A 10,448-nucleotide genomic window follows, 5' to 3' on the forward strand; every position below is an offset into this window, starting at 1 on the left:
AAATAAGGTAAAAGAACAAAGCCAGGATTCTCAAGCTTGGAAATAAATACATTAGCTTCTCCTAGAGGGTATTTCAAAATCCTAGTGGCTAGGTCATACTTCATCAGACCAGCTGAATGCCTAAGTGTCCACCTATGAAGGTGGGACCCAAACAGCAGTGCAGATTCAATCTTCTGGAGGGAATTCCATTATCAGCAAAAGAAGAAAGTCATTGGCTCGAATAATATCACCCACATTTCATAATATTGTTTTTAAAATTTTTGACATTATAATATAATTACATCATTCCTCTCTTTCCTTTTCTCCCTCAAGGCCTCCAATATATCCCTCTTTGTTCTCTTTCAAATTCATGGCCTTTTTTTTATTAATTATTGCTACCTGTGTATGTGTTCCTAAACACACAAATACTATTGCTTAGTCTATATAATGTTACCTCTAACTTGTGTGTATATGTTTTCAGGGCTATACATTTGGAATTGGATAACCAACCGGTGTGCTCTTCCCTTGAGAAGACTATCCCACTCTCAGCAACCCTTAGTTACCTGTCTTTGTGTAGCTTTGAAACCTTGTGAGATTTACCCCCATTTTTGTTTGATTGGTTGATTGGTTTGGGGGCTTTATTTTGTTTTGATTCAGGGTCTCCTGTATCCTAGTAGTGAAAGCTAGCCTTGAACTTTTGAGTTTATTATCTCTACTCTCCGGCCCCCAAGTTCTGAGAGTATATAGTAGGCATGTACTAGCATACTCAGTTTTATGGGATACTAGAGGTCAAACCCAAGATTTCATGCATTCTATCAACTCAAGTTGATATCTATCAATACAACTCTATGTCAACCCAAGATTGTCCACTTTAATGGGAAATTTCGACTCTAAACAGGTGAGCAGATTTTCTCTTAAGCATCACAAGTACTTTGGTAAACCAAAGCTTGATAAATTTTCTGCTTCTTTATTAAGTCGAGTTTGTTTCTTTGTTTGTTTGTTATGATGTTTTGTTTTCAAAGCTGTCATTGATTAAGTGTTTATTGTGTGCCAGACTGGCCACTTTTCACCTATTAACTCATTGACCCAACATAATAGAACCATTAGCCAGTATTATAATGGGCCGCATTTTATAAATATGTAATCTAAGTCCTGAAGAGATGAAGTCACCTCTTCAAGGTGACACAGTTAATGTCTGTGAGACTTCAGAGTCAAACACAGTCCAGCAGAACCAAACTGTGAACTCATGTCATCATTCTGTCAGCCTGTCTCAGTAATGTCCTTCCCATCATCCACCCACACTCTGAGGGCAGCATGTCCCCTAAAGTCCTGCCAATACATGACTGCCACCTTCTCAGGGAAGAAGATCTGGGCATCAAGTTCAGGAAGCAAAGAGTGTAAGGTTATGTAGCATGAGTCTTAGAGGGTCTTATTAATAAAACAAACCCAGAGCCAAGTATTGGGGTGAACACTGGAAGATCAGAGAGACAGAACAGGCCAAAGCTCACCTCACCTGGCCAACTTCTCAGCTGATCTTGTTTCCTCAGACTGGAAGCCTCTGTGTCTTCATATCCGAATGGCTCTCAGCTGAACTGTGCTGCTAGAAGCCTGAAAGCTTAACCAGCCAAAATGCTTCTAGTTTCTGGTCCTCACGCCTTATATACCTTTCTGCTTTCTACCACTACTCCCTGGGATTAAAGGCTCGCTTTCTGGGATTAAAGGCATGCGTCACCATGCTTGGCTGTATCCTTGAACACATGGATTTCTGCCTCTGGAATGCTAGGATTAAAGGTGTGTGCTACCACTGCCTATCCTAAGTATCTAGTGGCTTTTCTGTTCTCTGACCCCAGATAAGTTTATTAGGGTGCACAATATTTCGGGGAACACAATACCACCACAAGGTTACCTTACAGCTTGTCCTGAAGAAGCCTTGCTACTGCCACTCCCCACTGTTTCTTTTTCTCCCAACCTACACTCACCACTTTTCAGCCTTTGTTCTGGTTGTCTAGAATTTGAAATATAAAGGGAAGTGAAATTTAGGCTAGCCCCAGTGTGTGCTCGTAGGTTTGGGAAAGGCAACTGGACAGAAGTCCAGCATCTGTCAGTTAATGTTTGGCAGTATTTCCCAGGACAAGCAAGGACTGAATCCCCTTAAAAGGGTTCCAACACTAATTTGCATGAAATAATCAAATGTATGTGAGTAAGATGGGGAATATGAGTTTTTCATGCTAATCAAGTGCCTTTATTTAGAAGGAAAATAAAATAGGCTATGAGGATGCCTGGGGGCTTCAAAAGATGAGAAACAGCATGGAATGGGGCTTGAGTGTGGGTGTATACAGTGAGGAGTTTTACCTTAGGAAAGAAAAAAAGGCTATCAGAATTCATTTCATCTGTAGGAAACATAATTTCTGTATAGGGGGTGACATAAACAAGCAAGAAAATTAAGAGGCCTGGAGGTAAACAGCTGAAGGTTGTCAAATAGGGAGACTTTTCTGTCTTTGTTATGCCCAGCCACTCCCAAGGATAATTCATGATCTGAGTGGATGGGATGTTAGTACCCAATCACAATGTCTACTTTCACCGCGGTGGGGGGTGGGGAGGGAGGAGCCCATGCCTTTCCATCTGAGAACATAATGTGGAATTTACATACACACTTGTGCTAACATCCTATTTGGAAGAACCAGAATCACACAGCCACACCTAGCTGCAAGAGAACCAGAGAGATGCTGTCCTACTTTCTGTAAAGCATCTAGATTAACACTGAAGATATAAAGTAAAATGTCTTCTAGTGGACAGGTTTAGTGGATGTGAACATTTACCAGTCAGCTTCCACCTCAAGGAAGGACTCCGTGCCTCCACTGAGCTGCTGCTGGCAGTAGACTTGATACAGCTCTAAATCCGCTTCATTTGTGCTGAGCGCTGAAGAAGATGGAGTCTTGAGCTTCGTGAAGGACAACCCTGACAATACCAAAAGGGGTAAAAACTTGGAAGCAGCTGCAGGATGTAAAGAGTGGAGAGAGAGGAGTGAAACTGGAAAGTTCATAGAGTTCTTTAGAGAAACAGGACCATGAGAAACAGAGAGACAGAGAAGGACAACCAAGGATGGGCAGCAGTGTGCAGGCACACAGAGACATAGAAGTTTGAAGGACTGGGTTCACAGGAGTGAGGCAGCTGCCATGTCTCTAATCCACAGTGTGAACCACAGACTCAGGATCAGATGTTGGCCATAGACTTGCTATAAATTGTCTTTATTTTTATGTTTAGGGATGTCTCTTGTATCCCTGATCTCTTCAGGACTCTTATTATGAAGGGGTGTGAGAGTTTGTCAAAGGATTTTTCAGCATCTAAGGCAATGATCATATGCTTTTTTTTTCTTTCAGTTTATTTTATTTTTATTTATTTATTTATTTATTTATTTATTTATTTATTTATTTATTTGAGACAAGGTTTCTTTGTATAACCCTGGCTGTCCTAGAACTAGCTCTGTAGACCAGGCCTTGAACCCATAGAGATCTGTCTGCCCCTGCCTCCCAAGTGCTAGGATTAAAGGCCTGCATCACCACCACCTGGCTTTTTTTTTTAATTTATCTATTTATTTTACATCCCAGCCACAGCCTCCCCCCCATCCTTCCCTCCCAGTCCCTCTCCCCTACTCCCCCTTAGACCCCTAATCCCTTCCTCCTTTATTTTTACAGTGGATTGCATTGACTGATTTTTATGTTGAACTATCCCTACATCTCTGGGATAAAGCCTACTTGATTGTGGTGGATGATTTTTTTGATGTGTTTTTTGATTCAGTTTGCAAGTATTTTATTGAGCATATTAGGCATCTATGTTCATAAGAGAAATAGGTCTGTAATATGTGGTTTGGGTATCAGGGTGACTGTGACCTCATAAAAAAGACTTTGGCAACATTCCTTCTGTTTCTATTTTGTAGAATAATTTGAGGAGTATTGATGTTAACTCTTCTTTTAAATTCTGGTATAATGCTGCCCTAAAACTGCCTGGGCCTGGGCTTTGTTGCGGGGGGGTGGGGGGGGGTGGGGGGGGTGGGGGGGTAGGGGGGGAGATTTTTAATGACTACTTCTATTTCACTAGGGGATATAGGTCTATTTAAATTGTTTATCTGATCTTGATTAAACTTTGGTAAATGGTACCTATCAAGAAAATTATCCATTTCTTTTAGATTTTCCAGTTTTATGGAGTACAGGTTTTTAAAGTATGTCTTTATGATTCTTGGGATTTCCTCAGTATCTGTTGTTATATTCCCCTTTTTGTTTCTGATTGTGTTAATTTGGATAATATCTCTCTCTCTCTCTCTCTCTCTCTCTCTCTCTCTCTCTCTCTCTCTCTCTCTCTCTCTCTCTCTCTGCCTTTTAGCTAGTTTGGATAAGGGTTTGTCTATCTTGTTGATTTTCCTCCAAGAACCAACCGTTTGTTTCATTGATGCTTTGTATTATTCTCTTTGCTTCTTCTTTATTGATTTCAGCCCTCAGTTTGGTTATTTCTTGCCATCTACTCCTCTTAGGCATGCTTACTTCTTTTTGTTCTAGAGCTTTCAGATGTACTATTGAGTTGCTAATATGAGCTCTCTCCAACTTTTTATTGCACTTTATAGGCACCTGGTGCTATAAACTTTCCTCTTAGCACAGTTTTTATTGTGTCCCATAAGTTTGGGTATGTTGTACATTCATTTTCACTGAATTCCTTTAATTTCTTTCTGCCTTTGCCCGGTAGTCATTCAGTAGGGAGTTGGTCAGTTTCCATGAGTTTGTAGGCTTTCTGTTGTTTCTACTGGTCCTTATATCCAGCTTTAATGGATGGTGGCCTGATAGGATGCAGGGAGTTGTTTAAGTTTTCTTGTATCTATTGAGACTTGTTTTGTGAACAAATATCTGGTCAATTTTGGAGAAAGTTCTGTGAGGTGCTGAGAAAAAAGTATATTCTTTTATGTTTGTGTGGAATGTTCTATAATACCCGTTAGGTACATTTGGTTTATAACGTCTGTTAGCTTCAGTATTTCTGTTTAGTTTTTGTCTGGGTGATCTGTCCATTTATGAGAGTGAGGTATTAAAGTCCCCCACTCTCAGTGTGTGAGGGTCAGTGTGTGATTTAAGATGTACCAGTGTTTCTCTTATAAAAGTGGGAGCCCCTGTGTTTGGGACATAGATGTTAAGAAGTAAAATATCATTTTGGTGGATTTTTTTCTTTGATGAGTATGTAGTATCCTTCCCCATCTCTTTTGATTAATTTTGATTTGAAGTCTATTTTGTTAGATATTAAAATGGCTACACCAGCTTGCTTCTTAAGTCCATTTGCTTGTAATATCTTTTTCCAACCCTTTACCCTGAGGTTATGTCTATTCTTGATGTTGAGGTATGTTTCTTGTATGTAGCAGAAGGATGGAGCCTCTTTTCCTGTCCATTCTGTTAGTCTGTGTCTTTTTATTGGGGAATTGAAACCATTGATATTGAGAGATATCAATGACCAGTGATTGTTAACTCTGTTATTTTGGTGGTGGTGGTAATAGTGGTGGTGGTTATCTTAGTTTGGGTTTCTATTGCTGTGAAAAGACACCATGATCACAGCAACTCTTATAAAGGAAACATTTAATTGGGATGGCTTGCTTACAGTTTCAGAGGTTAAGTCCATTATCATCATGATGGGGAGCATGGCAGTATACAGGCAGGCATGGTGCTGAAGTAGTAGCTGAGACTCATACATTTTGCAGGCAACAGAAAGTCAACTGAGTGACTGAGACACTGGGTGGTATCCTGAGCATAGGAAACCTCAAAGCCTCCCCCACCCCCACAATGACACACTTCCTCTAACAAGGCCATACCTACTCCAACAAAGCCACACCTCCTAATAGTGCCACTCCTTTTGGGGGCCATTTTCTTTCAAACCACCACAACGGTGGTAGGGGTGTGTGTTTCACTTCTTTTGGTTTTACTGGTGTGAGATTATTTATTTCCTGTATTTCCATGGGTGTAGTTAACCTCCTTGGGCTGGAATTTTTCTTCTAGCACCCTCTAAAATGTTGGATTTGTAGATAGATATTGTTTAAATTTGACTTTATCGTGAAATATTTTCTTTTCTCCAACTATAGTGATTAAAAATTTTGCTGGATATCTGGGTTGGTATCTGTGGTCTCAGAGTCTGCAGCATATCTGTCCAGGCCCTTCTGGCTTTTAGAGTCTCCATTGCAAAATTAGGTGTAATTCTAATAGGTCTTCCTTTAATTGTTACTTGGTCTTTTTCCCCTGCAGCTTTTAATGTTCTTTCTTTGTTCTGTATGTTTAGTGTTTTGATTATTACATTATGCGGGGACTTTCTTTCCTGGCCTGATCTATTGGGTGTTCTGTTTGCTTCTTTATAGGCATATCCCTCTTTAGGAAAATTTTCTTCTGTGATTTTATTGAAAATATTTCCTCGGCCTTTGAACTGGGATTCTTCTCTTTCCTTTATGCCTGTTATTCTTAGGTTTGGTCTTTCCATAGTGTCCCAGATTTCTTAGATGATTTGTCAGGAATTTTTTAGATTTAATATTTTCTTTGACTGATTTACCATCTCTTCTACTATATATTCAATGCCTGAGATTCTCTCTTCCATCTCATCTGGATTCTGTTGGTGATGCTTGCCTATTTAGTTCCTGTTTATATTCCTAAATTTTTATTTCTAGAATTCCCCCAGTTTGTGTTTTCTTTATTGCTTTTATTTCCATTTTCAGATCTTAAAAAGTTTTATTTGTTTCCTTCAACTGTTTGTTTTTTCTTGACTTTAAGGGATTTCTTCATTTCCTCCAATTGTTTGTGTTTTCCTGAATTTCTTTAAGGGATTTATTCGTTTCCTCTTTCAGGACCTCTACCATCTTCATGTAATTCGTTTTGAGGTCTTCTTTTTGTGCTTCAGCTATGTTGGAATATGCAGGGCCTTCTGTGGTGGGGAACCTGGCTCTGATGGAGACATATTGTCCTGGCTGTTATTGTGTTTTTATGCTGGCATCTAGGCATCTGGGTTTGGGATGACAATAAAGTCTAGGTGCTGATTTCTGGGTTTGTCTTTGTTAGGTGGATGTTTTGTTCATTGGTTTCTGTTTCCTCTTTGGTTTTTCAGAGAGTATGTTGGCTGTGTGTTGCCTATTTTACTGACCTGCTGGGTAGGTGTATTCAGGAGGAGTACTTGCTTTGCTATTGTTGGAGGCTGGGGGAAGGGAAGGGGGGGCCATGGGGGTATGGTCTGTGGGATCCAGAGGAGGTATGGAGAGGTGGGAGGGGAGGTTACAGCTGGCGTTCTGTTGCAGCTCTAGGGACAACCCTGAGGATTGGGTCTGGGGGACAGAGAGTAGATAAGGTCCGATCCTTGAGCAGCTTACCTGGTCTTCTGGTAGGTATGGCTGAGCAGAGAGTGTCCGTCCCATTTGGGGATTAGGACACATCCATGGCGGGGGAGGCTGGGGGTGTGGTCTGTGAGATCCCAGAAGGCATGGATGGGTGGAGGCTGCAGCTGGTGTGCTGTTTCAGAGATAGGGAGAACCCTGAGGACTGGGTCTCAGGGAACAGAGACTACAACGTCTATTCTTAACATACACTGACTAGTGCCAACAATGACTCTACATCCTACTTAGATTTGAAAATGTCAGGACCAAGATGACATCATTGGCAATATGAAGTTTACTAGAGAGCATAGAGGTAATAAGTTACCATGAGTTCTCAATCAAGAAATTATAAATAGTAATGGGAGACTTGGGGGGCAGGAATCATTTACTTGTGTATTTCCTTGTTAGGGTGGATCCAAAAACATAAGAAATGAAACTTAGAAGTCTTGGCTGATAGTTGGGAATCAAGCAGGCTTACACTGATTATGAATATAAACAGATAAAAGTAGCCCAGTCTCTCTGCCAATCCAAGACTCTGAGAAATAGCATGAACAGTCCAAGCCCCAACAGCTAGTTAGTTGTGGCTCCAAAGGTCTTGACTCCCATGATGACACCTCCTAAGCATTACTCAAGTTTTCTTGGCACCTCCCTTTCCTCCGGTCAAGCCATTCATCTTACCAAAACAGTATCACATGCACAAGGGACTTTCCAGTGTTTCCTGATGGGCTGGTAGATAATGCTTAGACACCCTGTACTTCTCCTCATCCCATACACCACCGTGGCATCCTCAGTTGCCAGGCATGAAGCAGGGAAGAGGATTCTGCTAATATGTCCAATTCCTTCAGGTCGGCACATACTGCGCCAACCTTTAGGGGTTTGCAATGCCTGACCCCTGACTGAGCTATACACTAGTCATTTCCTCTGCTCCTCAGTTCCCCAGTAGAGTGAAATAGGCACAGCAAAAGCCCTCTAAAAGCAGCAGCCAGCTCTACCTTCTGGAGACGAATTTACCGACGCTCCCCATATTGCCACCCACAAGGGTCCCCACAGCTCTCCCCACCCCCAGGAACACTAATAATCTGTGAGGATTTTCAGGAATTGCTAGAAGTAAGAACCTACTCCTTCCGGATTTCCTTGAAGAACACCGATTTCTTTCTGACAAATAAATTCATTAGGCAGAAGATAACGGGGTTTTGTTTGTTTGTTTGTTTGGTTGGTTGGTTGAGTTGTAGAGCTTTGCAAATGTTTCCCATTTATCAAACCATTTGTGAAAAAAAAGAAGTGAGCTGGCAAGAGACTGCTCAGCTGAGGACACTTGGTGCCAAGCCTGAGGACCCAAGTGTAGCACTCAGAGCCCACACGGTGGGGAGAAACACCTTCTGCAAGCTGTCCTCTGATTCACACTAGCCTACTGCGGCACTGATGCTCACACACAGACACACAAATAAGTCAATGTGGTGTTTTATTTTTTTAAAAGAGAAAACAAATCATCCTATGTGGCACTTTGTGCCTGGTTTGTGCGGAAATGAAGGGTCTGTAACCCAGCATGAAATCACCCACAAGAGGAAGAAGGTGTATCAGCCCAAATGGCGCACCGCAGGCCTATCCACTCGTCCTCTAGGCGACAGAAGAGCCAACAGCCAAACTCCAGCTCACTGCATGGAGCCTGTTCCTTTCGGCCGTTTGCAGAACTCTCCCCTGGGAGACATTGATCCTGTGTGGGCAGAGTCAAATGAGTTAAGCAAATCGCTAGCTCTGCTCTTGAGACTCCTTTAACATTCAGGAGTTCGAGAAAACTCCACCGCACAAGTCACCTGGATCGAGAGCAAGCAGAAGGAAGGACTCTGCTACTCTTCCCCAGGCCCTGTCTCCCGACCCAGCTCCCACTGCTCACTCCAACCCTCCAACCACCCCTCACCATTCCCTCCTGTAGCCTCCTAGCCGCCTCCCGCCCTACCCCTGCACCCCTGCCTTTCCCATCTGGTCAGATCTTTCTGATGGCTGCTATCAGTTGTCTTTAGCCAAAGCACTCTGTGTCCCCACCCTTTCTTCCTGTCACCTTCCAATTCATTTCCTGTAAGCTGTGACCCTTTCTCAGGAACATTAATTAACGTGATGGGTTTTGTTTTTTTTTTTTATCAGAATTCTAGGAACGCCGTATCAGCATGAGTCACATGCCTGCTGTTTAAAATAGGATTTAGTACATGTTCGTGAGGCAGATGGGCTTCTTTTCCTGGATGCTTACTGTATAAATTTACAATCTCTAACATTCTGGGAAAGGGAGACATCACCGTTTGTTTTAATGGGTCTTTACCGTATTGCTGCAACTTTTAGAGTGTCGACATACAGAGCATGGTCATTTGGAGGCTTGCTCTCCTTGCCATCTTTCCTAGGAATCCAGCAGATTTCCTCTATGGTGGTAGTTTCAAGAGTAAGGTAAACCTCACCCTTATTACTGCCGCTCTACCTACTGGAAGACTGTATCTATCTGCAAGACTTTACAACCCGAACAATCACAAGCTGTATTAAATACGCCATGTAAATTTATGTGGACTCAGTTCTAAATTAATTTGGGCTGAAATAAATCAAACTGTAGCTAGACCATAATTTAATTAAAAATTGAAAATATGACTCATGGCACTTAAGGTTACCGATGTTTACTGCCAAAAGAAGTACCATTGCTGTGGCAGAGATAAATGTAGGAAGGGCTGCAGATGCCTGAAGGTTGAAATAGATAGATCATTGGGATGGATATGACATTGTAGCAATGCCTACCCTGACTCAAACAAATATCTTTAGGGCAGTTTCAGAAGAAAGGCACATACTAACTCACAGAAACGCACACATGTCCATTTTATGTCTGTCCAGTTTTCCTGCCTCTAATTCTAGCATTTTTCTTTACTTTCTTGTGATGATAAATCCCCGCCCCCCCCCCCCCCCCCCGCTCCTGTTGGCAATTGTTTCCCAACCTTTATCCCCCTCCTTGCTTTGACATTTAGTACACTGCTGTGTAGTATTTTCTTCCTTTTCTCTCTCTCCCAGGGTGTTTTCTCTGCTCTACAGTGTGTAGGAACTTGTATTCTGCCTCTGG

This window comes from Peromyscus eremicus, chromosome 11, assembly GCF_949786415.1.
Source record: "Peromyscus eremicus chromosome 11, PerEre_H2_v1, whole genome shotgun sequence".
NCBI lineage: Eukaryota > Metazoa > Chordata > Mammalia > Rodentia > Cricetidae > Peromyscus > Peromyscus eremicus.